The 27,654-nt window shown below is 37.5% G+C and overlaps 1 protein-coding gene across 2 annotated transcripts in view; it reads left to right on the top strand.

Moving 5' to 3' along the window:
- The window catches only part of LOC126064759 (collagen alpha-1(I) chain-like), a 253,041-nt gene extending 243,636 nt beyond the window's left edge, over positions 1–9,405 (top strand). For both annotated transcript variants that reach the window (XM_049864012.1, XM_049864016.1), the window contains exon 4: positions 9,261–9,405. The gene's annotated coding sequence lies outside the window, so the exon portion shown is untranslated. The remainder of the gene's footprint in view (positions 1–9,260) is intronic.
- Positions 9,406–27,654: the final 18,249 nt, after the last annotated feature.

Genomic DNA, 27,654 nt, shown 5'->3' with positions numbered 1-27,654 from the left:
GTCTTTGGTTTGCCCTCTTCCAATATTATACGTATCAGACACATGGATGGTTCATTCTCACAAGAGTTTTTTCTTTAATCTACATTATATTAATTTATAACAATGCAAATAAAATATAATGTTACCCAAATTTTTAGTGAACACTAGTTTAGTTTCAGGATTAAGAAAAAAAATTTCTAAATTCTGATTAAAAAAAAAAATTAGCCTTATTTAAATTCTAGATCAGCCATTTAGTAGCTGTATAATGTTTGACTAATTTTACTTCAACTTGCTTTCCATAAGTATAAAATGGAGATAATCACATTGGTTTAAATAGGATTCTATTAGATTATCAGTTACCAAAAAGAAACCCAAATAAAGATGGCTTAAATGAGATACATTTCTCTCTAATAAGAGGAGTTCAGGTTATATATGATAGGATCCTTTAATCTTACTTTGATTATACTTTAATCTTACTTTGATACTAACTGCTCTACCTCCCTAAATGTGTCCAAGATGGCCACACAATCCCTGGCAATCATATCTGCAATCCAATAGTAAGAAGTTGGGAGGACAAAGGGCATGCCCTTTCTTTTTTAAAAAGAATTCCCACACACTTTTGTTGATGGCTTATTGGCTAGAATTTAGTTACTTTTCCAAGTGTACATGCCAAGTAATCTGGGTAATGTAATTTGTATTCAGGAAGACCATCTATGCTTATAAACATTGGGAGTTCTACTCTAATGGAAGAGGAGAATGGAAGATGGTCGTCCACCAGAAGTCTCTAACACAAGTCTTCGACTGCTTAGATATATATGCATAACCTTCTTCCTGTGCATAGAGAATATTCACCCCTTCCTGAAGGAAACCAATCACAAGCTCTTATCCAATGACCTCACCCAGCTGAAAGCCAAATATCTTTTAAGGGATTCACTGTACTTCTTATCAGTTTTAGAGAAGTTGTCTGCCTCGATATATCAATGCATAAGTAAGCATAGAGAATCACAGAAGCAAAGCATGTTACATTCAGAGAGGAGAGAATGGCAAACACACAGCCATCACAGGTCCAGGCTACTATGGACTACTTCGAGGCTGAAACAGTGAGGGGTGCCTTTCCTGATGATGACGTTCCTGTTTGTTCACATGCAGGGTCCTGATTCTGCTCCCTGGGCGAAAACCCCTTGTCAGCCTTGACTACTGGATTTACACATTAGAGTTTATTCCTGGTCCAAAATTCCTCATGACTAAATCACAGGTGGGTGTTGGAGAATAAGCTCTTACCGGGAGCTCCACAACTTTCACAGGGCACTTCCTTCTTGTGCATGTATGGAATCCTAGAAATTGATTACAGGCATTGACAGATCAGACAGAATTTTCTTTCAAATACAATTCCATCAAAATCTTGGTAGGCTTCCAATTTGTTTTCTTCTGTTGAGTTTTGTGTCTGTGTGAACACGTACAAAGACCTAGTGTACAAATTGTTTTTAAGTTTGAGAACTCTTGCTTTTTACTCTGTTCTCAGTCCATCTTTCTCCTTCAATTTAGTAGCACTGCTTTGTGGTCATCTGAAGAGATGGATTTTAAACAAAGACATTCTGAACTCCCTAATTCAATTTCAACCTTTAGTACTATTACATAGAAACTCATAAAATTGAATTTGGAGGTGAGCAGTGAGAGTGTGGTATATTTTTTTTTTTTTTTTTTTTTTTTTTTATATTTTTTTTTTTATAATAACTTTTATTAAGCTTCAAGTGAACGTTTACAAATCCAATCAGTCTGTCACATATAAGTTTACATACATCTCACTCCCTACTCCCACTTACTCTCCCCGTCTTGAGTCAGCCCTTTCAGTCTCTCCTTTCTTGACAATTTTGCCGGCTTCCCTCTCTCTCTATCCTCCCATCCCCCCTCCAGACAAGAGTTGCCAACACAATCTCAAGTGTACACCTGATATAATTAGCTCACTCTTCATCAGCGTCTCTCTCCCACCCGCTGACCAGTCCCTTTCATGTCTGATGAGTTGTCTTCAGGGATGGTTCCTGTCCTGTGTCAACAGAAGGTCTGGAGAGCATGGCCGCCGGGATTCCTCCAGTCTCAGTCAGACCATTAAGTTTGGTCTTCTTATGAGAATTTGGGGTCTGCATCCCACTGCTCTCCTGCTCCCTCAGGGGTCCTCTGCTGAGCTCCCTGTCAGGGCAGTCATCGATTGTGGCCGGGCACCAACTAGTTCTTCTGGTCTCAGGATGATGTAGGTCTCTTGTTCATGTGGCCCTTTCTGTCTCTTGGGCTCTTAGTTGTCATGTGGGCTTGGTGTTCTTCATTTTCCTTTGCTCCAGGTGGGTTGAGACCAATTGCTGCATCTTAGATGGCTGCTTGTTAGCATTTAAGACCCCAGACGCCACATTTCAAAGTGGGATGCAGAATGATTTCATAATAGAATTATTTTGCCAATTGACTTAGAAGTCCCCGCAAACCATGTTCCCCAGACCCCCGCGCTTGCTCCGCTGAGCTTTGAAGCATTCATTTTATCCCGGAAACTTCTTTGCTTTTGGTCCAGTCCAATTGAGCTGACCTTCCATGTATTGAGTGTTGTCTTTCCCTTCACCTAAAGCAGTTCTTATCTACTGATTAATCAATAAAAAAACCCTCTCCCACCCTCCCTCCCTCCCCCCCTCGTAACCACAAAAGTATGTGTTCTTCTCAGGTTTACTATTTCTCAAGATCTTATAATAGTGGTCTTATACAGTATTTGTCCTTTTGCCTCTGACTCATTTTGCTCAGCATAATGCCTTCCAGGTTCCTCCATGTTATGAAATGTTTCAGAGATTCGTCACTGTTCTTTATCGATGCGTAGTATTCCATTGTGTGAATATACCACAATTTATTTACCCATTCATCCGTTGATGGACACCTTGGTTGCTTCCAACTTTTTGCTATTGTAAACAGAGCTGCAATAAACATGGGTGTGCATATATCTGTTTGTATGAAGGCTCTTGTATCTCTAGGGTATATTCCGAGGAGTGGGATTTCTGGGTTGTATGGTAGTTCTATTTCTAACTGTTTAAGATAACGCCAGATAGATTTCCAAAGTGGTTGTACCATTTTACATTCCCACCAGCAGTGTATGAGAGTTCCAATCTCTCCGCAGCCTCTCCAACATTTATTATTTTGTGTTTTTTGGATTAATGCCAGCCTTGCTGGTGTGAGATGGAATCTCATCGTAGTTTTAATTTGCATTTCTCTAATGGCTAATGATCGAGAGCATTTTCTCATGTATCTGTTGGCTGCCTGAATATCTTCTTTAGAGAAACGTGTGTTCATATCCTTTGCCCACTTCTTGATTGGGTTGTTTGTCTTTTTGTGGTTGAGTTTTGACAGAATCATGTAGATTTTAGAGATCAGGCGCTGGTCGGAGATGTCATAGCTGAAAATTCTTTCCCAATCTGTAGGTGGTCTTTTTACTCTTTTGGTGAAGTCTTTAGATGAGCATAGGTGTTTGATTTTTAGGAGCTCCCAGTTATCGGGTTTCTCTTCATCATTTTTGGTAATGTTTTGTATTCTGTTTATACCTTGTATTAGGGCTCCTAGGGTTGTCCCAATTTTTTCTTCCATGATCTTTATCGTTTTAGTCTTTATGTTTAGGTCTTTGATCCACTTGGAGTTAGTTTTTGTGCATGGTGTGAGGTATGGGTCCTGTTTCATTTTTTTGCAAATGGATATCCAGTTATGCCAGCACCATTTGTTAAAAAGGCTGTCTTTTCCCCAGTTAATTGACACTGGTCCTTTGTCAAATATCAGCTGCTCATACGTGGATGGATCTATGTCTGGGTTCTCAATTCTGTTCCATTGGTCTATGTGTCTGTTGTTGTACCAATACCAGGCTGTTTTGACTACTGTGGCTGTATAATAGGTTCTGAAGTCAGGTAAGGTGAGGCCTCCCACTTTCTTCTTCTTTTTCAGTAGTGCTTTGCTTATCCGGGGCTTCTTTCCCTTCCATATGAAATTGGTGATTTGTTTCTCTATCCCCTTAAAATATGACATTGGAATTTGGATCGGAAGTGCGTTAAATGTATAGATGGCTTTTGGTAGAATAGACATTTTTACTATGTTAAGTCTTCCTATCCATGAGCAAGGTATGTTTTTCCACTTAAGTATGTCCTTTTGAATTTCTTGTAGTAGAGCTTTGTAGTTTTCTTTGTATAGGTCTTTTACATCCTTGGTAAGATTTATTCCTAAGTATCTTATCTTCTTGGGGGCTACCGTGAATGGTATTGATTTGGTTATTTCCTCTTCGGTGTTCTTTTTGTTGATGTAGAGGAATCCAAGTGATTTTTGTATGTTTATTTTATAACCTGAGACTCTGCCAAACTCTTCTATTAGTTTCAGTAGTTTTCTGGAGGATTCCTTAGGGTTTTCTGTGTATATAATCATGTCATCTGCAAATAGTGATAACTTTACTTCTTCCTTGCCAATCCGGATACCTTTTATTTCTTTGTCTAGCCTGATTGCCCTGGCTAAGACTTCCAACACGATGTTGAATAAGAGCGGTGATAAAGGGCATCCTTGTCTGGTTCCCGTTCTCAAGGGAAATGCTTTCAGGTTCTCTCCATTTAGAGTGATATTGGCTGTTGGCTTTGCATAGATGCCCTTTATTATGTTGAGGAATTTTCCTTCAATTCCTATTTTGGTAAGAGTTTTTATCATAAATGGGTGTTGGACTTTGTCAAATGCCTTTTCTGCATCAATTGATAAGATCATGTGGTTTTTGTCTTTTGTTTTATTTATGTGATGGATTACATTAATGGTTTTTCTGATATTAAACCAGCCTTGCATACCTGGTATAAATCCCACTTGATCAGGGTGAATTATTTTTTTGATGTGTTGTTGGATTCTATTGGCTAGAATTTTGTTGAGGATTTTTGCATCAATGTTCATGAGGGATATAGGTCTATAATTTTCTTTTTTTGTAATGTCTTTACCTGGTTTTGGTATCAGGGAGATGGTGGCTTCATAGAATGAGTTGGGTAGTATTCCGTCATTTTCTATGCTTTGGAATACCTTTAGTAGTAGTGGTGTTAACTCTTCTCTGAAAATTTGGTAGAACTCTGCAGTGAAGCCGTCCGGGCCAGGACTTTTTTTTGTTGGGAGTTTTTTGATTACCGTTTCAATCTCTTTTTTTGTTATGGGTCTATTTAGTTGTTCTGCTTCTGAATGTGTTAGTTTAGGTAGGTAGTGTTTTTCAAGGAATTCATCCATTTCTTCTAGGTTTTCAAATTTGTTAGAGTACAATTTTTCATAATAATCAGAAATGATTCTTTTAATTTCATTTGGTTCTGTTGTGATGTGGTCCTTCTCATTTCTTATTCGGGTTATTTGTTTCCTTTCCTGTATTTCTTTAGTCAGTCTAGCCAATGGTTTATCAATTTTGTTAATTTTTTCAAAGAACCAGCTTTTGGCTTTGTTAATTCTTTCAATTGTTTTTCTGTTCTCTAATTCATTTAGTTCAGCTCTAATTTTTATTATTTGTTTTCTTCTGGTGCCTGATGGATTCTTTTGTTGCTCACTTTCTATTTGTTCAAGTTGTAGGGACAGTTCTCTGATTTTGGCTCTTTCTTCTTTTTGTATGTGTGCATTTATTGATATAAATTGGCCTCTGAGCACTGCTTTTGCTGTGTCCCAGAGGTTTTGATAGGAAGTATTTTCATTCTCGTTGCTTTCTATGAATTTCCTTATTCCCTCCTTGATGTCTTCTATAACCCAGTCTTTTTTCAGGAGGGTATTGTTCATTTTCCAAGTATTTGATTTCTTTTCCCTCGTTCTTCTGTTGTTGATCTCTAGTTTTATTGCCTTGTGGTCTGAGAAGATGCTTTGTAATATTTCGATGTTTTGGACTCTGCAAAGGTTTGTTTTATGACCTAATATGTGGTCTATTCTAGAGAATGTTCCATGTGCGCTAGAAAAAAAAGTATATTTTGCAGCAGTTGGGTGGAGAGTTCTGTATAAGTCAATGAGGTCAAGTTGGTTGATTGTTGTAATTAGATCTTCCGTGTCTCTGTTGAGCTTCTTACTGGATGTCCTGTCCTTCTCCGAAAGGGGTGTGTTGAAGTCTCCTACTATAATTGTGGAGGTATCTATCTCGCTTTTCAGTTCTGTTAAAATTTGATTTATATATCTTGCAGCCCTGTCATTGGGTGCGTAAATATTTAATATGGTTATGTCTTCCTGATCAATTGTCCCTTTTATCATTATATAGTGTCCTTCTTTATCCTTTGTGGTGGATTTAAGTCTAAAGTCTATTTTGTCAGAAATTAATATTGCTACTCCTCTTCTTTTTTGCTTATTGTTTGCTTGATATACTTTTTTCCATCCTTTGAGTTTTAGTTTGTTTGTGTCTCTAAGTCTAAGGTGTGTCTCTTGTAGGCAGCATATAGATGGATCGTGTTTCTTTATCCAGTCTGTGACTCTCTGTCTCTTTATTGGTGCATTTAGTCCATTTACATTCAGGGTAATTATAGATAAATAAGTTTTTAGTGCTGTCATTTTGATGCCTTTTTATGTGTGTTGTTGACAATTTCATTTTTCCACATACTTTTTTGTGCTGAGGCGTTTTTCTTAGTAAATTGTGAGATCCTCACTTTCATAGTGTTTGACTTTATGTTAGTTGAGTCGTTACGTTTTTCTTGGTTTTTGTCTTGAGTTATAGAGTTGTTATACCTTTTTGTGGTTACCTCATTATATACCCCTATTTTTCTAAGTAAAAACCTAACTTGTATTGTTCTATATCGCCTTGTATCACTCTCCATATGGCAGTTCAGTGCCTCCTGTATTTAGTCCCTCTTTTTGATTATTGTGATCTTTTACCTATTGACTTCCATGATTCCCTGTTATGTGTATTTTTTTTTTAATTAATCTTAATTTGTTTGTTTTTGTGATTTCCCTATTTGAGTTGATATCAGGACGTTCTGTTTTGTGACCTTGTGTTGTGCTGATATCTGATATTATTGGTTCTCTGACCAAACAATATCCTTTAGTATTTCTTGTAGCTTTGGTTTGGTTTTTGCAAATTCTCTAAACTTGTGTTTGTCTGTAAATATCTTAATTTCGCCTTCATATTTCAGAGAGAGTTTTGCTGGATATATGATCCTTGGTTGGCAGTTCTTCTCCTTCAGTGTTCTGTATATGTCGTCCCATTCCCTTCTTGCCTGCATGGTTTCTGCTGAGTAGTCAGAACATATTCTTATTGATTCTCCCTTGAAGGAAACCTTTCTTTTCTCCCTGGCTGCTTTTAAAATTTTCTGTTTATCTTTGGTTTTGGTGAGTTTGATGATAATATGTCTTGGTGTTTTTCTTTTTGGATCAATCTTAAATGGGGTTCGATGAGCATCTTGGATAGATATCCTTTCGTCTTTCATGATGTCAGGGAAGTTTTCTGTCAGAAGTTCTTCAACTATTTTCTCTGTGTTTTCTGTCCCCCCTCCCTGTTCTGGGACTCCAATCACCCGCAGGTTATCCTTCTTGATAGAGTCCCACATAATTCTTAGGGTTTCTTCATTTTTTTTAATTCTTTTATCTGATTTTTTTTCAGCTATGTTGGTGTTGATTCCCTGGTCCTCCAGATGTCCCAGTCTGCATTCTAATTGCTCGAGTCTGCTCCTCTGACTTCCTAGTGTGTTGTCTAATTCTGTTATTTTATTGTTAATCTTTTGGATTTCTACATGTTGTCTCTCTATGGATTCTTGCAACTTATTAATTTTTCCAGTATGTTCTTGAATAATCTTTTTGAGTTCTTCAACAGTTTTATCAGTGTGTTCCTTGGCTTTTTCTGCAGATATCCTAATTTCATTTGTGATATCATTAAGCATTCTGTAAATTAGTTTTTTATATTCTGTATCTGATAATTCCAAAATTGTATCTTCATTTGGGAAAGATTTTGATTCTTTTGTTTGGGGAGTTGGAGAAGCTGTCACGGTCTGCTTCTTTAAGTGGTTTGATATGGATTGTTGTCTCCGAGCCATCACTGGGAAACTAGTTTTTCCAGAAAATCCGCTAAAAAAAAACTGCAGTCAGATCCCTATCAGAGTTCTCCCTCTGGCTCAGGCTATTCAGATGTTAATGAAGCCGCCTGGGGAGGGTGGGGGAGGGAACAGAGAGATAGGAGAGTAGCACCTCAGAATATAGCCAGAGTTGCTTGTCTTGCTTGGAATGACTCTTATATCTGAGATTCCCGCGGGCGCGTCGCCTATGTGTGCTGTCTGTGTGGAGATTGCCCCCGGGGGGTCTGGCCCGCTGGAGTCACGGTCAGATCCTCCGCTTCCAGCCCCACGCCCAGCGTCAAGGCTCCCCTACTGGGACGGTGCACTCTCGACTCCAAAATCAGTCGCTGCCTCCCGGGGACTTCTCGTCCCTCCAGCCGCGTGGCCGTGCCGCCCCCGTGAACCAGGTGGGCCCCCTCCCAGGGCCAGCCCAGATGGGTGGAGTAGCTCCCCGTGCTTGTGCCGCGACCGAGTGTCCCGGCTGGAACGCTGTTCTCCCCGCTCCAATACCAGTCGCTGCCTCCCGGGGACTTCTCCTACCGGCTGCGTCCCACGCCGCCCGCGCGACCCGGATGGTCACCTTCCCGGGGTTAGTTCAGGGGGTGGAGCAACTCTCCGTGTTTATGGCGTACCTGCGTGCAGTCCAAATCCCTGTGGGACGGTTCCCCGGCTCGGATGCTACTCTTTCTGCTCCAAGATCAGTCACTGCCTCCCGGGGACTTCTCCTAACGGCTGCGTCCCACGCCGCCCGTGGAACCGGCTAGTCCCCCTCCCGGGGTTAGTTCAGGGGGGTGGAGCAGGTCTCTGTGCTTGTGCCGTACCTGACTGGTATGCTGGCTCCAGGCTCTGGAAACAATCGCTGCTTCCCCGTATTAGTTCGTTCTCCGTCTCTAAATCTGTGTTTGTTGTTCAGGGTTCGTAGATTGTTATGTATGTGATCGATTCACTTGTTTTTCCGTGTCTTTGTTGTAAGAGGGATCCGAGGTAGCGTCTGCCTAGTCCGCCATCTTGGCTCCGCCCCCGTGGTATATTTTTTAATCACATCTTAAGTGTACACCACCTCCAATGAATGGTGGTTACTTGTTTTCCTGGTTAAATTTAAGAAACAGACAGATGTGGGATTGGTTCATATATATTGGTTCAATAGAATGCTTGCTGAGATTTTGATAAAATTATATACTGGCATAATTCCAATGAAGATGTTAAATTTTTGTTTCTAATAATCTTTGGTGCACTTTTTTTTTTAAGGTAACAGTTCAAGAAGCAAATTGAGAAAAACTTGGTTATCATCAACTACTAATGAACTATTGACAAATTGAAAGAAGTATTCTCCCCCTAAAGTTCAAGAACAAGGAGCACTGGTGGCACAGTGGTTAAGCATGCAGCTGCTAAGTGAAAGGCCAGTGATTTGAACCCACCAGCTGCTCAGTGGAAGAAAGATGTGGCAGTCTTACAGCCTTGGGAATACTGTAGGGGCAGTTCTACTCTGTCCTATAGGGTTTCTATGAGTCTGCGTGGATTTGATGGCAACAGGCTTGGGTTTTGGTTTTAATGTTCCGGAAAATGTAGGTCTTATATAGTTTTTTTGAGGACAGCTTAGAAGTAAGAAAGTAAGTTAACTAATCATCATGTAAAATATAGTTTCTCATGGAAAATGTTAAATCTAGTCTAAAATATAATACTTATTATTGGTTCCACAAAATAAACATGGAGCAAGTAAATTTGAAGACATATTTTCTCCTAGCAAGCATTTTGGGAATAGAAGTTGTATAATCATAGACTTTGCTTGATTAACTAATGCGTACTTTTTCTAGAATTATAATCCAAGAAAAGTGGCCTCAAATTTTACAGGCCTTGTGTATACCTTGGAAACCCTGGTGGTGTAGTGGTTAAGAGCTGTGGCTGCTAGCCAAAAGTTTGGTAGTTCAAATCCACCAGGTACTCCTTGGAAACTCTATGAGGCAGTTCTACTGTGTCCTACAGGGTTTCTATGAGTTGGAACCGACTCCATAGCAATGGGTGTTTAGGTACACCTTATGTTTCTTTCAAGCTGGAATCTGATAATTCTAACACATAATTAATTAAAAATCTTAAAGGTAATAAAATAATGGAGACTTACTTTGCTTATTATGTGTTAGTAACCATAGCTTTTTAAAGCCTCTTTCTTGAATTGTACTGTATTGTACAAAATAAGGAAATCCTGGTGGAGTAGTGATTAATAGCTATAGCTGCTAACCAAAAGGTCGGCAGTTCAAATCCGCCAGCCACTCCTTGGCAACTCTATGGGGTAGTTCTGCTCTGTCCTATAGGGTCGCTACGAGTTGGAATCGACTCGACAGCACTGGGTTTGGTTTTTTGTTTTTGGTACAAAATAATGATTTAAAGTAGTACCTAGATTCATTTTCTCTAAAAGGATTCAAAAGTTTTTGAAATCTCATAATTCCACACATATGGTATTCATTCACACTCCTTACTAAACTTTACAACCGTTTTGTTGGAAAGGAGCTTCAGGCTTTGATCTCTTGGCTCAGTATTTCAGTAAAGATAAAACTGACTTCTACTTGGTTTAGAAAAGTAAACACCAAGGAGGACCATACTTGATTTTACATATGTAATTGGAATTATAAACAAACTAACAAAAAGATGGATTAAACTATTCTAGGTAGCCTTAAAGGATTACAGTGACCAGGGTGACTGGGTGACTGGATGACAGAATAGAGTGTAAAAGCAAAAAGGAGACACACTTGTGTTCAATACAGTAAAGGATTGAAACAAACGAACAAACAAAAAACCAAAAATATCTTTTCTTCTAAAATTAAAATGAAGTAGAAAAAAATTAAACCATTTCTATCAACTTGATAGCTTAGTACTATGTTATATTATCATATTATATTTTGGATATGTATTTTGCAGTGCTTTATCATATGACCCTGTGTTTTCTCTACATGTATGCACTTACACTATAAATCCAATGGAGGGTACTTTTTATCATTACTTTCATATCCTAACATTTAGCATGCTATTAATTTTAATAACTCATTTTAAATATCTACTATTACAGCTTTGACATGTAGCTTATTTGATTTAACCATTCCCCTAACATTACTTTCTAAAATTATTCTATTTTAGTATATATGTGAAGCTGCTGCAGTAAGGAGATCCTGCCTCATGACTCAAATGAAATGGAAAAAAAAAACACTCTCTCTCATGCAACAGTCGAGAGGTGGGCAGGAGTTACATGGCAGGCACAGAGTTCTGCTCCACATGGCCATATTTGGAGCCAAGTTCTTTTCATCTTGTTGCTCAGCTATTCCCAATGGTTTTATGCTCATCCACATGATTGCAGCTGGCTCAATACCATATACGAAGAATGAGGAGTTGGGGATGGGGAAAAAAGAAGGAAATATAATTTCCATTAAAGTAAGTACCCTACCTTTCTGTTACGTTCTGTCTGTAAGATCTTAGTTTAATGGCCACACTTAGTGTATAGGAGCCTGGGAAATCTGGCCTCTAGCTTTGCTATTATGTAATGAACTATAACTATCATTACAGATGTAGGGATTCTCAGTCTGTATTTCTAACACCAAATGATCTATACACACTCTTCTTCTCTCACAAAGAACATATTAACACCTTCCCCAATGTTAATAACCCATTGTCCCAGCCACTGACTTCATTAAGCTTAGAGGTCTCTGTCTTCAGGTGATGGACAGTGCTCTCCATCAAGTCCAGATGGGGCTCTAGTGGTCAGCTTTACCATTTAATGAACAGACAAGATGCCTGATCATCACACAATGTGAAATAATAAGAGGAAGCTGCAGCAAGAATTTCCAGTTATTAAAGGGAAGAATGGGAAACACACTCATTCTTAGTGGTGGCGGATGAATTCACTGCCCAAACAAGGAAGTAGGTTCCTTGTTTACACCATCTGGAAGCCGTTTGTTTGTTTGTTTCATAGTATATAACTCTCTTGTTCGTTTTTGCCTATGGCCCAAGCTTTATCTACTTGTAGATTTTTCATTGTATATTTTACATAATAGCTGGATCTGAAGTGGGTGATTGAAATCCTGGAAACTCCTTCTTTGGGGTTTGCATGTTTTTTAAACTTTACTTCGTAGTGTGGGTTTGAGGTCCAGGTAATATAGCTATGCAGTTTCTTTGATAATATTTTTCCATTAAAGATTTAGTGTTTTGTGGGAAAAATTTTTTCAAAACTTTGAACTCTATTTTATTTCATAACATTTGACTTGGCTCATCCCTACCTCCAGTGTTTAATACTGCCTAACTTGAGACCATCTGAAACAATTGGCCTGAGTAAGAAGGCAACACTGTGATCTGATCTGTTTAGGTACGTAAACTTGTCCACATAGCCAGGGTAATTGGCCTTGCTCTGGCTTTCAAAGCTAGCACAACCCTTCAATCCCAGGAAAGGGAACAGAGAAGAAGCAATGCCAAGTGATGTCATTTTAGAAAAGTGATGTGAAATACGTGGACATCATTTCTGCTCGCATTCTGTTGGAAAGAGCTGAGCCATGTAGAAAATCATATTTGAAAGGAAGGCTGGAAAATATAGTCTCTATTCATGTGCCCAGAAGAAAAAAAAAAAAAAAAAGAGAAGGACAGGTATTGGACAACTAGAGGTAGCATGCCACGGTTGACACCTAAGTGATTTTTTTTTTTTTTTATCTATTATCAATAATGCTTCAATAAATGGTTTTATGCAGTTGGTTTACTATTGTTCTTGTTAGTTGCCATCGAGTCGATTCTGACTCCTGGCAACCCCAGGATAGAATTGTTCCATAGAGCTTCCAAGACTGTGACTTTTCAGAGGCAGATCACTAGGCCTGTCTTCTGAGGTGGCTCTGGGTGGGTTTGAACCACCAACCTTTTGGTTAGAACTCCAGTGCTTAACCATTTGCACCATCTTAGTCACCCTAGTTTACTATAGATTCCTAGATTAGAAATTTTGGAACAAAGCAGATAAACAATTTGAGACTTTTTTTTTTGAATTTTTAAAAATTTCATTTTTAATGATTTTTACAATTACCTTATATTTGAGAATATGTCAGTCTTTTAGTTTTTATTGTAAACTAGGGCAATGCAATGTCTCTAAATGACAAAAGATGGACCCTCATTAATGACTTCATTTGCATGCACTGGGTCACTAGTGAGATTGTACAATTCTCAAGCTTATTTAGTGGTTGACTTGAATATATTATTCATATATTTCTTATAAATTTGTATCAGATATTTATACAGAATAATATTTTTGTCAACTATAATAGATATACAAATCTACTAATTTGCTTGTTTTATGTCATTGGATGTATTTTGTTTACCGTTGTCGAATTTGTCATTCTTCATTTATTTTATTTTATTTTTTACATAAACTCTATTTTCTTGTTATGGATTGAATTGTGTCCCCCAAAAATGTGTATCAATTTGGCTAGGCCATGATTCCCAGTATTGTGTGATTTTTCATTGTTTTGCCATCTGATGTGATTTTCCTATGTGTTATAAATCCTACCTCTATGATGTTAATGTGGCAGGATTAGAGTCACGTTAATGAAGCAGGTCTCAGTCTACACAACTGGGTTGTCTTTGAAATCAATCTCTTTCGAGAAATTAAAAAGAGAAGTGAGTTCCCCCTGTGGACCTCATACCACCAAGAAAGTAGTGCCAGGAGCAGGACATGCCCTTTGGACTCGGGGTCCCTGCATAAAGAAGTTCTTAGATCACAGGAAGATTGATGACAAGAACCTTCCTCCAGAGCTGACAGAGAGAGAAAGCTTTCCTCTAGAGCTGGTGCCCTGAATTTGAAGTTCTAGCCCACTAGAGTGTGAGAGAATGAACTTCAGTTTGTTAAAGCCACCCACTAATGGAATATCTGTTATAGCGGCACTAGATAACTAAGAAGCTTCCCTTACTTAAGCTGTAATAATAATATCAAAGTCTGATATGTATTTATTTGACAGATTTGTGGGTGAAGATCTAAATAGTTTTTTTTCCTACAAATTGTTAGTTACTGCATTGTTATGATTAATCCATATATGCCCGCCATGTAGGAATTCTCCAAAATGAGGCACGTGGCTGGAATAGGATAGCTAACCCCAGTTTGAGTCAAATTCCATATTGTTAAGTAGACTCCATTTTGAATAAGAATACCTTAGCTGGACCAAAACCTCTGCCTCTGCATTCCTGAGAATGTAGTCCCTGACCTCCTTAAACTTTAACCCCTCTTAGAAAATAAGGGTGGGGTGAGACTGTGGCTGTTCCAGAGTTTGTTGATTGTGATGTTAGTGGTCTCTCATTGAGCCTCCGTAGGTGGCTGATGTTAAGAGAAAATTATTGTGTTGATGGTCTCTCACTATTCCTTCCCAATTTTACTATTAGTCATAGGTTATCAGGCTTTCACCCTCCCCTTTTTACCATATAAATGACTCACCTATCCCTCAGAAGGTAGGAGCACTTGGTAGATTCCTCTCTGCCGTGTGTTTTCCCAATTCTCCAATAGTACTACCCTCAATAAATCGCTTTGCTTTTACTTTAACAGAAGTGAGCATTCTTACTCTAAGATACTACAGAGGCACGGTACCTACTATTTTCCATTTAATTATTCTAGTAAGAATTGAGATGTCTTTGGGCCTCCAGTTGGATCTTAGTTAGTGTACTCTAAAATCCTGAGCTTGCACACAGCTATCTCATAAGTTTCTGCAGGTACTTAAAGAAATTCTACTTTAGGTACAAAATCGGAGGGCTGGATTGTGTTTGCTGTATTGCGTAAAACTGTCAGCACTGGATAGCCTTCAGCAAATGCTTCATGGAGATTCCAAGATCTTAGATTGGGGCTAGAAGTTGGTCCAAGCTTATTTACATTCTTTTGGAGAATTTCAAAAATAAACTTCATGAAAGCAATGCATAATTACTGTAAAATATAAGAAAATGTAAACCACACTCAGAAAAACAAGCCATAGCAGTATCAACTAAAAGATTGTTGCTTCAAAACACAGGCTCCTTACTTGGTCATGTTACTTAATATCTAGTACCTTTTTTTTGGGGTTTCCTTTTTTCCTTATCTATAAAATATGGGTAACAAGTGTAACTTCATCTGTGAGGTCTTCAGATATAAATGAATTCATATTTGTAAAACTTTGTGAACTTTACTTGGCACATATGCTGTTTTTAAAAACAAAAAATTAAAAATGCAGTCTTTAGAGGAATTGGTCTCCTGAATGCTACTTCTAAGACTTAGTTGCTGTGTAACGTTGGAAAAATCACTTATACTCTCTATATAGTGATAACATTTATTTCTATAAGTTAACATTTGTGATATTATCCAAGATAGCTTCCTTCAGTCAGCCATAAAAATTTATTGTGGAAATATTATATTCCACACACTTAGACACCAGGGATACAACTATGAACAAAATAGACATTCTTCCTTCTCAGTAAATTTGATGGTATGTTAAAAGGTATAAGGTACTATGGTGAAAAATAAAGTGATAAAGGAGTAGGGAGTGTGAGGAATTGGGGTGTTGTGTACAATTTTAAATATGGGGGACAGGAAAAGCCTCAATGAGAAGGATTAATTTGAGTTGAGGGAGACAATACTATCCAGAAGGAGAAGGTAATAGGGAAAGACAAGAACAGATGTGAAAGCCCTGGCTTGCCTGACTTGTTAGAGGAACGTCAGTGAGACCAGTGTTGCCAGATGTAAAGAGGAGAAGTAGAAAGAAAGGAAGTCAGGTGGGGTTGGGATGCTGGATTGTGAGTGTGAGACTTTGAAAAGACCTTGGACTTTAATTCGGAGGGAGAGGGAATGACATGGGAAGGTTCTGATCAAAGGATTTACATGATCAGACATGCTTTTAAAGAACCACACTTGAGACAACATGATAAGCAGACCAGTGTCAGGAGGAAGAAGATTTGAGAGGTTCTTGCATTAACTCCACTGAGAAATATCAAGACCTACTGTGATCGAGTTGATTTTGACTGATAGTGACAATGTAGGACAGAGTACAACTGCTCCTATAGGGTTTCCAAGGCTGTAAATCTTTTAAAGAAGCAGACTGCCATATCTTTCTCCCATGGAGCTGCTGGTGGGTTTGAACCACCAACCTTTTGGTTAGCAGCCAAGTACTCTAACCACTGCACCACCAGGGCTCCTTAACTGAGGGGTAATTATGACTCAATCCAAGAGAGTAGATGGTTTCCCTTAATCCAGCCTGTTGCAAATATGGAGGCTGCCATGTTCATATGACTCACCTCACTTCCACCAACCCAGCCATAATTTACTGACCTAGGAGCTAGTCACCTGATTTGGGTCAGAGAACTTTACTGATTTTTTTTTAAAACCTGATACCAGAGACATATCTCAAGTGATGTTTGTTGCGGAATGGTGGAATATGAAATTTATAGGTTTTCAGTTGCCGTGATTTTCACCATAGGGAAGAAGAATAAAGTAAGTATAATAATGAAGCCGGCATGTACTGCTTTCTAACTCAAATGTTAATTTTCTTTGTAAGAGAGCTTGAAGGCTTCTCTATGTTTCCCTTAAGAATTCTGAAATCTGAAAACCAAAAGCTAGGGAGGTTATAACATTGTTCTAGTCCTCTCTTTTTCCCTAGTCATCCATCTTCTAGGGCCATGAAGGTTTGCTCATCAGTAGACCTTCACTTTTTCAGGGACAGGAGTTATTATTTGAGTGAAAAGGTCTGTTGCTTATGCATAACTTGTGTCATAAATTTGACTCAGGATGCAGTGACCAGGTTGCTATAAATTCTGTGTGGTGATTTGTAAAAACCCTTAATGTATTTCTGTTATGGTCATAATCTAGGTTTAATATACCAATATGCTTTATGGTATTTCAATAGCTAATGGGGCCTCTACACACTCTACCACTGTACCAGATGTTTCCAAGGTAGATCGTTATAATGTTCGAGGAGCATATTCTTTGACAAGAGTAGGTAAAGTTCCTGTGACTAGTAGAGATTAAAAACATTCTAGATCACCACTTGACAGGGACATTGGGGATTAATAAATGAGAAAAGTGTTTGAAATATCATGTCTTTTAGATTCTATCAAGCTGGAAATCAATACAGTATTTTGCTCACAAACTTCTTCAGAAGGCTTTATACTCAATATGTGTAATGTCACATTCATTGTTTTGGTAAATAAGAAAAAAACCTAGGAATTTTTGATGGCCATTGAGCCTCTAATGAAATCTGCTACAAACATATTTTTAACATATTGTTAACTTGTTAACAACCTGCATTATGCAGATGACACAACACTGCTTGCTGTTAGAGAAGAGGACTTGAAGCACTTCCTGATGAAGAGAAAGATTACAGCCTTCGATATGGATTATGCCTCAACATAAAGAAAAAAATCCTCAGAACTGGAACAATAAGCAACATCATGATAAATAAAAAAAGACTGAAGTTGTCAAGGATTTCCTTTTCCTTGGATCCACAATCAACACCCATGGAAGCAGCAGTGAAGAAATCAAAGTGTGCATCGCATTAGGCAAATCTGCTGCAAAAGACCTCTTTAAATTGTTGGAGAGCAAAGATGTCACTTGGAAGACTAAGGTGCACCTGGCCCAACCATGGTGTTTTCAATCACCTCATGCATACAAATGCTGGACAATGAATAGGGAAGACCAAAGAAGAATTGACACCTTTGAATTATGGTATTGTGAAGAATGTTGACTACACCATGGACTGTCAAAAGAAGGAACAAATCTGTCTTGGAAGAAGTACAGCCAGAATACTCCTTAGAAAAGCAAGAATACCTAGACTTCATCTCACATATTTTGGACTTGTTATCAGGAGGGATCAGTCCCTGGAGAAGGACATCATACTTGGTAAAGTAGAGGGTAATCGAAAAAGAAGAACATCCTCATCAAGATGGACACAGTGGCTGCAACAGTGGTCCTAAGCATAACAACGATTGTGAGGATGGTGCAGCACTGGGCAGTGTTTCACTCTGTTGTACACAGGGTCGCTCTGAGTCAGAACCGACTCAACAGCACCTAACAACAACAACAACATAAACATATTTTAACAGGTAAATAAGCTTTAAATAAGGCCTGATTGCAAATAGGATCTTCTTGCTTTACATGTTACTTAATATGATGTTAATGGACATTTGCCCTTTGAAAAAGAATCTCCTTTTCTGCTGAATGGACTTCAGATGATCTCTAACCAGTGACCAAACACACAACAAAACAATAAATATTCCATAAGGGTAGGTTTTCCTTAAAAATAGCCTTAATGATTAAAGACATGTCAATTAGGCAATAATAATAAATAATTATTGGTTTTAAAACTAAAATGTGAAAAGTCTTTATTTTTGAGTTTAAATATACTGCATTTTCACTTTAGCACATTGCATTAATTTACTTTCTCTGTCCCAATTTGATTGGTTCAGAGGATATTACTTCTATCATATTGTTTTTACCATGTGAGGACATTTGAAAATGTCATCAAAGATTCTGTTATATTCTGGTCCATTACTTAAAATCTACTTTTTTTTTCTTTTTAATTATTTCTTTTTATCTGCTGCTTTACTTTTCTTTTTCTTTCTTTTTTTTTTTTTTAGTAGATATAGCTAAAAAATAAAGTGTTTATAGAAAATAACTTTTGCATATTTTATGATCAAATGTTATTATAACCCTTAAGTTTGTGAAGCAGGATGATTTCCTCTGTTTATGATAAATAGAACGCTGGTGATTCTGTGTTTCTTCATTATGAAGATGTAAGTGAGAAATCTCAAAAATGAAAAAAAGGTTCTTCTCCCAAACATGCTTCTCATTACAGAAAAGGCTTAAGGCATCAATCTTATAAATTAAATAGAAAACTCCTCAGAGTCACAGACCTTGTTATTTCTATGTGTCTGTTAAATACCATGACTTTTCAAATGAAATAAATTACCCCGTAATAATGGTAAAACCATTCTTAAAAAGGAAATGTGTCTGCATAAGATAAATAAACTTTATAATTTTTTCCTTGTTGATAAGTTGACATAATCTTTCAAGGTAACTCCAGAAGATGGCTTGTTTTAGAATTATTTTGCAAATAATTAGTGAAATGTCAACAAATTAATTCAGGAGGAAAGGCTCATTTCCCATAAAATAATGCTATTGGATTTGTGTGAAAGAATAAAAGATTGTTAAAAATATGAGAATATTGGAAGATTGTATAAAGAGATCCAAAAATGTTGAATACAAGAAGATATATATGCCTGTTTGACCGATATCCTAACATCCTACCTTATTTATTAATTTTTCCCTCTGAAAATCCAATAATATGCATTGAAGCCCTGTCTCAAGTTTTTATCTGCTTTGGTAAATTTCTATTAGTTTTACTGCAATTTATTGAAAGTCTTATCACTACCTCTCATTGATTGATGATTCTACGATCTATATCTTAGTTTTTCTCTCCTCTCTACCTTCAACTACAAACCCAGATGACCTAACAGCCATACTCTCATTTTCTTTATAATTTCTTGTAATGCTCTATGATGGCAATTATTGGCATAGCTGTTTTCATGGCCAGATCCTAAGCACTACTTCTGAGAGATTTAAATATCATATTCCATCTTTATAGCCTTGAAAGCCCTCCTTCACTTACTCTCACAAGTCAGATGATGCTCATCATTGTCTTTTAAATCTCACCTGCACTTCGTCTGAGCTTTTACTGCAGCCTTATTTATCAACAAGAAGCCTTGGTAGTGCAGTGGTTAAAGTGCTCAGCCGCCAGCTAAAAGATTGGTGGTTCAAACCCACCAGTCACTGGACAGGAGAAAGAAGCGGCAGTCTGCTTCTGTAAAAGGTGTACGGCCTTGGAAAACCTATGCGGCAGTTCTGCTCTGTCCTGTAGGGTTGCCATGAGTCAGAATTGACTTGACAGCAGTGGGTTGGTTTGTTCGTTTGTTTTTGATTGTTTATCAACTATGTCTTGATTTTACTTTTACAAAGGGTATGTGCTATGCTTTTCTTCCCAGGCCCCTAGGATCCGTTTACTGACTCATTTCCCTCATTTTGTGGAGTGTGCAAAAGAGATGATGTTGGAGCTATTACAGCTCTTTTGTCTAAAAGAGGTGGAAGTACCTGCGAGGTTATAGGATGGGCCATGGTTCATGATTGGTACAGGATCAGGAAATCCCAACTCCCTTGTCTCAAGTCGGAGAAGAAAAAAAAAAAAACCTACGATGGAATTTATGCCATAGATTTTCCTGTAGGATCAGGTGAAGGTCAGCGTTTCGCCTAAAGTTACGTTGTTGCCTGGCTTCCTCTATCTTGATCTTTCCACTCCCTTCCCCATTCCACCTGAGTACAGCTCATTAATAAATCAATTGCACAGAATCCTTGTTTCAGATTTGCTTCTAGGGAAGTTATCTTATGTAAAAATAATGAATTACCTCCCCCTTTTAAGCTGCTAAATTTTCCTTCCAAGCAGTTATTATGACTAGACACACACACATACACACATGCACCCCTACACACTCATACTCGCATACATATGCACATACTTATTTGGTTTTTTGTTTGTCTTATTTTATGAACACCATGTCCTTTATACTTAGCAACTGAGTTTTATCTAAAGAATGCCCTAGCCTGTCCCCTCTATGGAAATGTCCTTCCCCGTGAAGTGAGACATCAGTGAAGTCAAAGACACATGCCTATTCACACTAATGTTCTAGGGCATGTTCCAGAGGCATGGGGTCTTGGAATTTCCCAATCAAACCGATACTCACCCCATCCTACTTCCAGATCATGCATGGGCTTCTTCCCTTGGTGTCTTCCTCCAAGGTTTTCTACTCCTCTTCCCCAGTTAGAGCAGTGGCCAAAATGTAAATGTTCATAGAGGTTGTTGCTGTTAGATAGAGCTTGACACATACAAGTGAGATCTCTCGTGGGGTTGCAGTTGAGGGTATGAAAAAAGTACAGGAGGACAGCAGAGGACTGCACTTTAACTCTTGCCCAGGTTCTACGGATGTAATGAAAAATTCAGAAGAAGGAAAAACAAAACTTTGAAACATAAATAAAAGGGTACAAAGTCTAAGCGTTTATAAAGATCAGACCACTCTCGTCTTCTCTCATTTAGAGTGATACTCAGTAGAACACCAAACATGAAGTTTGATTTTCAATATTTATCATAACCAGTCATTAACTGAAGTTGAAATTCTTTTCCCCCATCATCCTTCTTTTACCGTCTTTATCAAGAAGCATCTCTGTATTTGCATGTGTATGTGTGTGCACGTGTGTGTGTTTTTCCAAAAATCTACTGGATACCACCTGCAGGTGCTAGGACTAGGCTCCTAACTTCACTGTCAATAAGCAATAAGGCTCCAGATAGCAAGCATCTGTCACTTCAGCTGCCTCTGGATTCTAATTTTCTTTTTACCTGATAGACATAGCCTGCCCACTGGTATCAGAGGCTTGCGTAAGTCATGTTATGATTGTTTATTCTTATGCTATTGTTGGCACTTACTGAAATTTCTTGGGTCTCTCTAAGGGTAGCACTCGAGGGTGTGTGTGTGTGTGTGTGTGCACGCGTGTGCTGCAGAGTATTCCTCCTTTGGAACAACCATCTCTTGGGAACTACCCCTGTTGTTAAAAATTCCAGCACTAATGCTATTCCACCTTAATCCACCAACGTGATGGATTAGATACATAGACAAAAAACTAGTAAAACTATCAACATAGGATCTACTTGATCATCTGTCTGTCACTTACGATTCCTCCCAGAGAGGTTTACAGTGGAATGACAACATATTGATATCCAAGAAACAGTTCTCGTTCTCCCTAAATTCCACCTAGTGTGATTCCACCACTTGGTGCATTCCGTTTAAGATAAGGACAATTGGCTTTGCACTGATATTTCATTCTCAAAGTATCCACTTGAGCATCCAGCAGGTCCTTGTCAATGTATGGCTGCATTTGTTTTTGAATTACCTTCAGCTATATTTTGCTAGCATGTGATATTAAAAAAATCATGATAGATGGAGAGAAAATTGAAGGTCCTAAGAATTTCATTCTACTTGAATCAAAAATCAACGCCCATGAAAACATCAGTCAATAAATCAAATGACATATTGCATAGGGAAAATCCCCAAATGACCTTTTTAAAGTTCTAAAAAGCAAAGATGGCATTTTGATAACTAAGGTGTGCCTGACACAAACCATGATCTTTTCAATCTCTGCATATACGTGTGAAACCTGGACAATGAAAAAAGAAAACAGAAGAATTTATACATTTGAATTGTGGTATTAGTATAGAATATTGAATATACTGTGGGCTGCCAGAAGAATGAACAAATCAGTCTTAGAAGAAATACAACTGGAATGCTCCTTAGATGCAAAAATGACAAGACTTTGTATTGCCTACTTTGGACATGACAGGAAAGACCAATCTCTAGAAAAGAACATCATATTTGGTAAAGAAGAGGGTCAGCAAAATAAAACTCTTAAGATGAATTGACACAAAAGCCTCAACAATGGGCTTAAACATATCAAACATCATGGAGCTGGTGTAGGACCAGGGAATATTTTGTTCTATTATATGTAAGGCCATCATGAGTCTGAGTCAACTAAATGGGAAATAACAACACAACAACCCTTAGAATCTGCTCCTGTACTCAAAATTATCCCACCTTTTGGCAAGAAGGAACTCTCCTACAGCCTGACTTTTGAAATTAACCATAGCTACTGCTTTTTTTTTTACTGCTAACCAAAATGTCAGCAGTTCGAATCCACCAGCCACTCCTTGGAAACTCTACGGAGCAGTTCTACTCTGTCCTATAGGGTCATCATGAGTCAGAAATGACTCAACGGCAATGGGTTTGGTTTGGTTGGCCAAGGCAATATAGAGGGTACATGACAATATTTTGTTACAATACTCCAAAACGCTATTTTTAATGGGAGGCTGTCCTCATAGACTCCGCAACTGAGGCCTTCATTAAGTTCCAGAGGTATATGTCTAAAAGAATAGTTCTGTTATCTTTTTTTTAATCATAAATAAAGTTGACCTAGTAGGAAGTTTCTTGACTTTCCAAAGTTTAAATTTTAGTTTGTTCTACAGTTAAGACTCAAATTAGATGTCTTTACTGTAATATTTACATTTTTTCTGTTATGCTATGGCAACAGAAAGGGTGTGATTATAAGTGAGAGAGAATCAAACAGCAAATTGGAAGGGATAAAGAAGACCACAGAGGAATAAAGATTAAAATTTTACATTGTGACAGTTTTTCACCCCATGCATAAAATTTTTAAGCGTAATAACTCAGAGATGGTGTATTATGACTGTTGCCCCCTAAAGTGATGAGAACTTTTTTTTAATAGTATCACATTTGAATAGAGTACAAGTATACATTGTTATAAAAATTCCTATTTTATAATTAGTTTAAATGTTTTTGGAATAGCAATCTAGTTTTCTCTGACAGATGAATTTATTGGTAGACAATATTTTGACTCATGTTTTGGCAACTTTCTGGTGGCAGTTACCTTATACATAAAATGCCACCACCAATTTATACAAATATGCACTTTAACAAGGAAAATACCCTGCTTTAAGTGCATGAAACCAGTTCTTTCCAGAAAAGAGATTTGAGGCTTAATAAAACAACATACATGCTCTCCTTAAAAATGTAAAAATTGCCAATTTTACAGCTTTTCTGTAATTAATTCTCAAACATTTTAATAACCAATAAAATCTTAAAGATGCTATAGAAATATTTAAAACACCCTATGTCAGTACATAAAGTTCTTGAAATAGTGTTATGGCTTGATATTCTTCAAATAATAAAAAGTAAATCATACATAATTATAAATATTTTCATCAGAGCAATTAAAATATACTCAATATTGCTGCTGTATAATTATAATAATGATAATAAAAGACAATTTTTTTGGACTAAATGCACCAATAGAGAGTCTCAGTCTGGATAAAAAAAACATGATCCATTTCTATGCTGCCTACAAGAGACACACCTTAGACGTAGAGATACAAACAAACAAAAACTCAAAGGATGGAAAAAATATGTCAAGCAAACAACAATGAAAAAAGAGCAGGAGTGGCAATATTAATTTCTGACAAAATAGACTTTAAATTTAAATCTACCACAAAAGATAAAGAAGGACACTACATAATGATTAAAGGGACAATTTACCAGGAAGATATAACCATATTAAATATTTGTGCACCCAATGACAGGGCCACAAGGTACATAAAACAAACTTTAACAAAATTGAAAAGTAAGATAGACACCTCCACAGTTATAGCAGGAGACTTCAACACACCATTTACCACTTTCAGAGAAGGATAGGACTTCCAGTAAGAAGCTCAATACAAACACAGAAGACCTAATTGCTACAGTCAACCAACTTGACGTCATAGAGTTATACAGAACACTCCACCCAACAGCTGCAAAGTATACTTTTTTTTTCTAGTGCACGCGGAACATTCTCTACAATAGATCACATATAAGGTCAAAAACCAAACCTTTGCAGAACCCAAAACATCGAAATATTACAAAGCATCTTCTCAGATCATAAGGCCATGAAAGCAGAAAACAATAACAGAAAATCAGGGAAAATAATCAAATACTTGGAAACTGAACAATACCCTGCTCAAAAAAGGCTGGGTTATAGAAGACATTAAGGAGGGAATAAAGAAATTCATAGAATGCAACGAGAATGAAAACACTTCCTGTCAAAACCTCTGGGACACAGCAAAAGCAGTGCTCAGAGGTCAATTTGTATCGATAAATGCATACATATATAAAGAAGAAAGAGCCAAAATCAGAGAACTGTCCCTACAACTTGAACAAATAGAAAGCAAACAACAAAAGAATCTGTCAGGCACCAGAAGAAAACAAATAATAAAAATTAGAGCTGAACTAAATGAATTAGAGAACAGAAAAACAATTGAAAGAATTAACAAAGCCAAAAGCTGGTTCTTTGAAAAAATTAACAAAATTGATAAACCATTGGCCAGATTGTCCAAAGAAATACAGGAAAGGAAACAAATAACCCAAATAAGAAATGAGATGGGCCATATCACAACAAACCCAACTGAAATTAAGAGAATCATATCAGATTACTATGAAAAATTATACTCTATCAAATTTGAAAACCTAGAAGAAATGGATGAATTCCTAGAAACACACTACCTACCTAAACTAAAACAATCAGAAGAAGAACAAGTAGATAGACCCATAACAAAAAAAGAGATTGAAACGGTAATCAAAAAACTCCCAACAAAAAAAAGCCCTGGCCAGGACGGCTTCACTACAGAGTTCTACCAAACTTTCAGAGAAGAGTTAACACCACTACTACTAAAGGTATTTCAAAGCATAGAAAAAGGACGGAATACTACCTAACTCATTCTATGAAGCCAGCATATCCCTGATACCAAAACCAGGTACACCCCAAGAAAAGAAAATTACAGACCTATATCCATCATGAACATAGATGCAAAAATCCTCAACAAAATTCTAGCCAATAGAATTCAACAACATATCGAAAAAATAATCTACCACGACCAAGTGGGATTTATACCAGGTATGCAAGGTTGGTTCAATATTAGAAAAACAATTAATGTAATCCACCATGTAAAAAAAACAAAAGACAAAAACCACATGATCTTATCAATTGATGCAGAAAAGGCATTTGACAAAGTCCAACACCCATTCGTGATAAAAACTCTCAGCAAAATAGGAGTAGAAGGAAAATTCCTCAACATACTAAAGGGCATTTATAGAAAGCCAACAGCCAACATCATCCTAAATACAGAGAGCATAAAAGCATCTCCCTTGAGAACGGGAACCAGACAAGGATGCCCTTTATCACCACTCTTATTTGACGTTGTGCTGGAAGTCCTAGCCAGAGCAATTAGGTTGGATAAAGAAATAAAAGGCATCCAGATTGGCAAGGAAGAAGTAAAAGCATCTCTATTTGCAGATGACATGATCTTATAAACAGAAAACCCTAAGGAATCCTCCAGAAAACTACTGAAACTAATAGAAGAGTTCGGCAGAGTGTCAGTTTATAAGATAAACATACAAAAATCACTTGGATTCCTCTACATCAACAAAAGGAACATCGAAGAGGAAATCACCAAATCAATACCATTCAGAGTAGGCCCCAAGAAGATAAAATACTTAGGAATAAATCTTACCAAAGATGTAAAAGACCTATATAAAGAAAACTACAAAGTACTAGTGCAAGAAACTAAAAGGGACCTACATAAGTGGAAAAACATACCTTGCTCATGGATAGGAAGACTTAACATAGTAAAAATATCTATTCTACCAAAAGCCATCTATACATACAATGCACTTCTGATCCAAATTCAAATGACATTTTTTAATGTGATGGGGAAACAAATCACCAACTTCATATGGAAGGGAAAAAAGCCCCAGATAACTAAAGGATTACTGAAAAAGAAGAAGAAAGTGGAAGGCCTCACTCTACCAGATTTTAGAACATATTATACAGCCACAGTAGTCAAAACAGCCTGGTACTGGTACAACAACAGGCACACAGACCAATGGAACAGAATTGAGAAACTAGATTTAAACCCATCCACATATGAGCAGCTGATATTTGACAAAGGCCCAATGTCAGTTAATTGGGGAAAAGATAGTCTTTTTAACAAATGGTGCTGGCATAACTGGATATCCATCTGCAAAAAAATGTAACAGGACCCATACTTCACACCATGCACAAAAACTAACTCCAAGTGGATCAAAGACCTAAACATAAAGACTAAAATGATAAAGATCATGGAAGAAAAAATAGGGACAATGTTAATAGCCCTAATACAAGGCATAAACAGAATACAAAACATTACCAAAAATGATGAAGAGAAACCCGATAACTGGGAGCTCCTAAAAATCGAACACCTATGCTCATCTAAAGACTTCACCAAAAGAGTAAAAAGACCACCTACAGACTGGGAAAAAATTTTCAGCTATGACATCTCTGACCAGCGCCTGATCTCTAAAATCTATATGATTCTGTTAAAACTCAACCACAAAAATACAAACAACCCAATTAAAAATTGGGCAAACGATATGAACACGCACTTCATTAAAGAAGATATTCAGGCGGCTAACAGATACATGAGAAAATTCGATCATTAGCCATTAGAGAAATGCAAATTAAAACTACGATGAGGTTCCATCTCACTCCAACAAGGCTGGCATTAATCCAAAAAACACAAAATAATAAATGTTGGAGAGGCTGTGGAGAGATTGGAACACATACACTGCTGGTGGGAATGTCAAACGGTACAACCACTTTGGAAATCGATGTGGCGTTTCCTTAAAAAGCTAGAAATAGAACTACCATACGACCCAGCAATCCCACTCCTCAGAATATATCCTAGAGAAATAAGAGCCTTTACATGAACAGATATATGCACACCCATGTTTATTGCAGCACTGTTTACAACAGCAAAAAGCTGGAAGCAACCAAGGTGTCCATCAAGGGACAAATGGATACATAAATCATGGTATATTCACACAACGGAATACTACACATTGATTAAGAACAATGATGAATCTGTGAAACATTTTATAACATGGAGGAACCTGGAAGGCATTATGCTGAGTGAAATTAATCAGATGCAAAAGG

Source organism: Elephas maximus, chromosome 21 (genome assembly GCF_024166365.1).
Source record: "Elephas maximus indicus isolate mEleMax1 chromosome 21, mEleMax1 primary haplotype, whole genome shotgun sequence".
Lineage (NCBI taxonomy): Eukaryota > Metazoa > Chordata > Mammalia > Proboscidea > Elephantidae > Elephas > Elephas maximus.
Note: the sequence above shows the minus strand (reverse complement) of the source record. Positions and strands in the feature narration are given on the sequence as shown.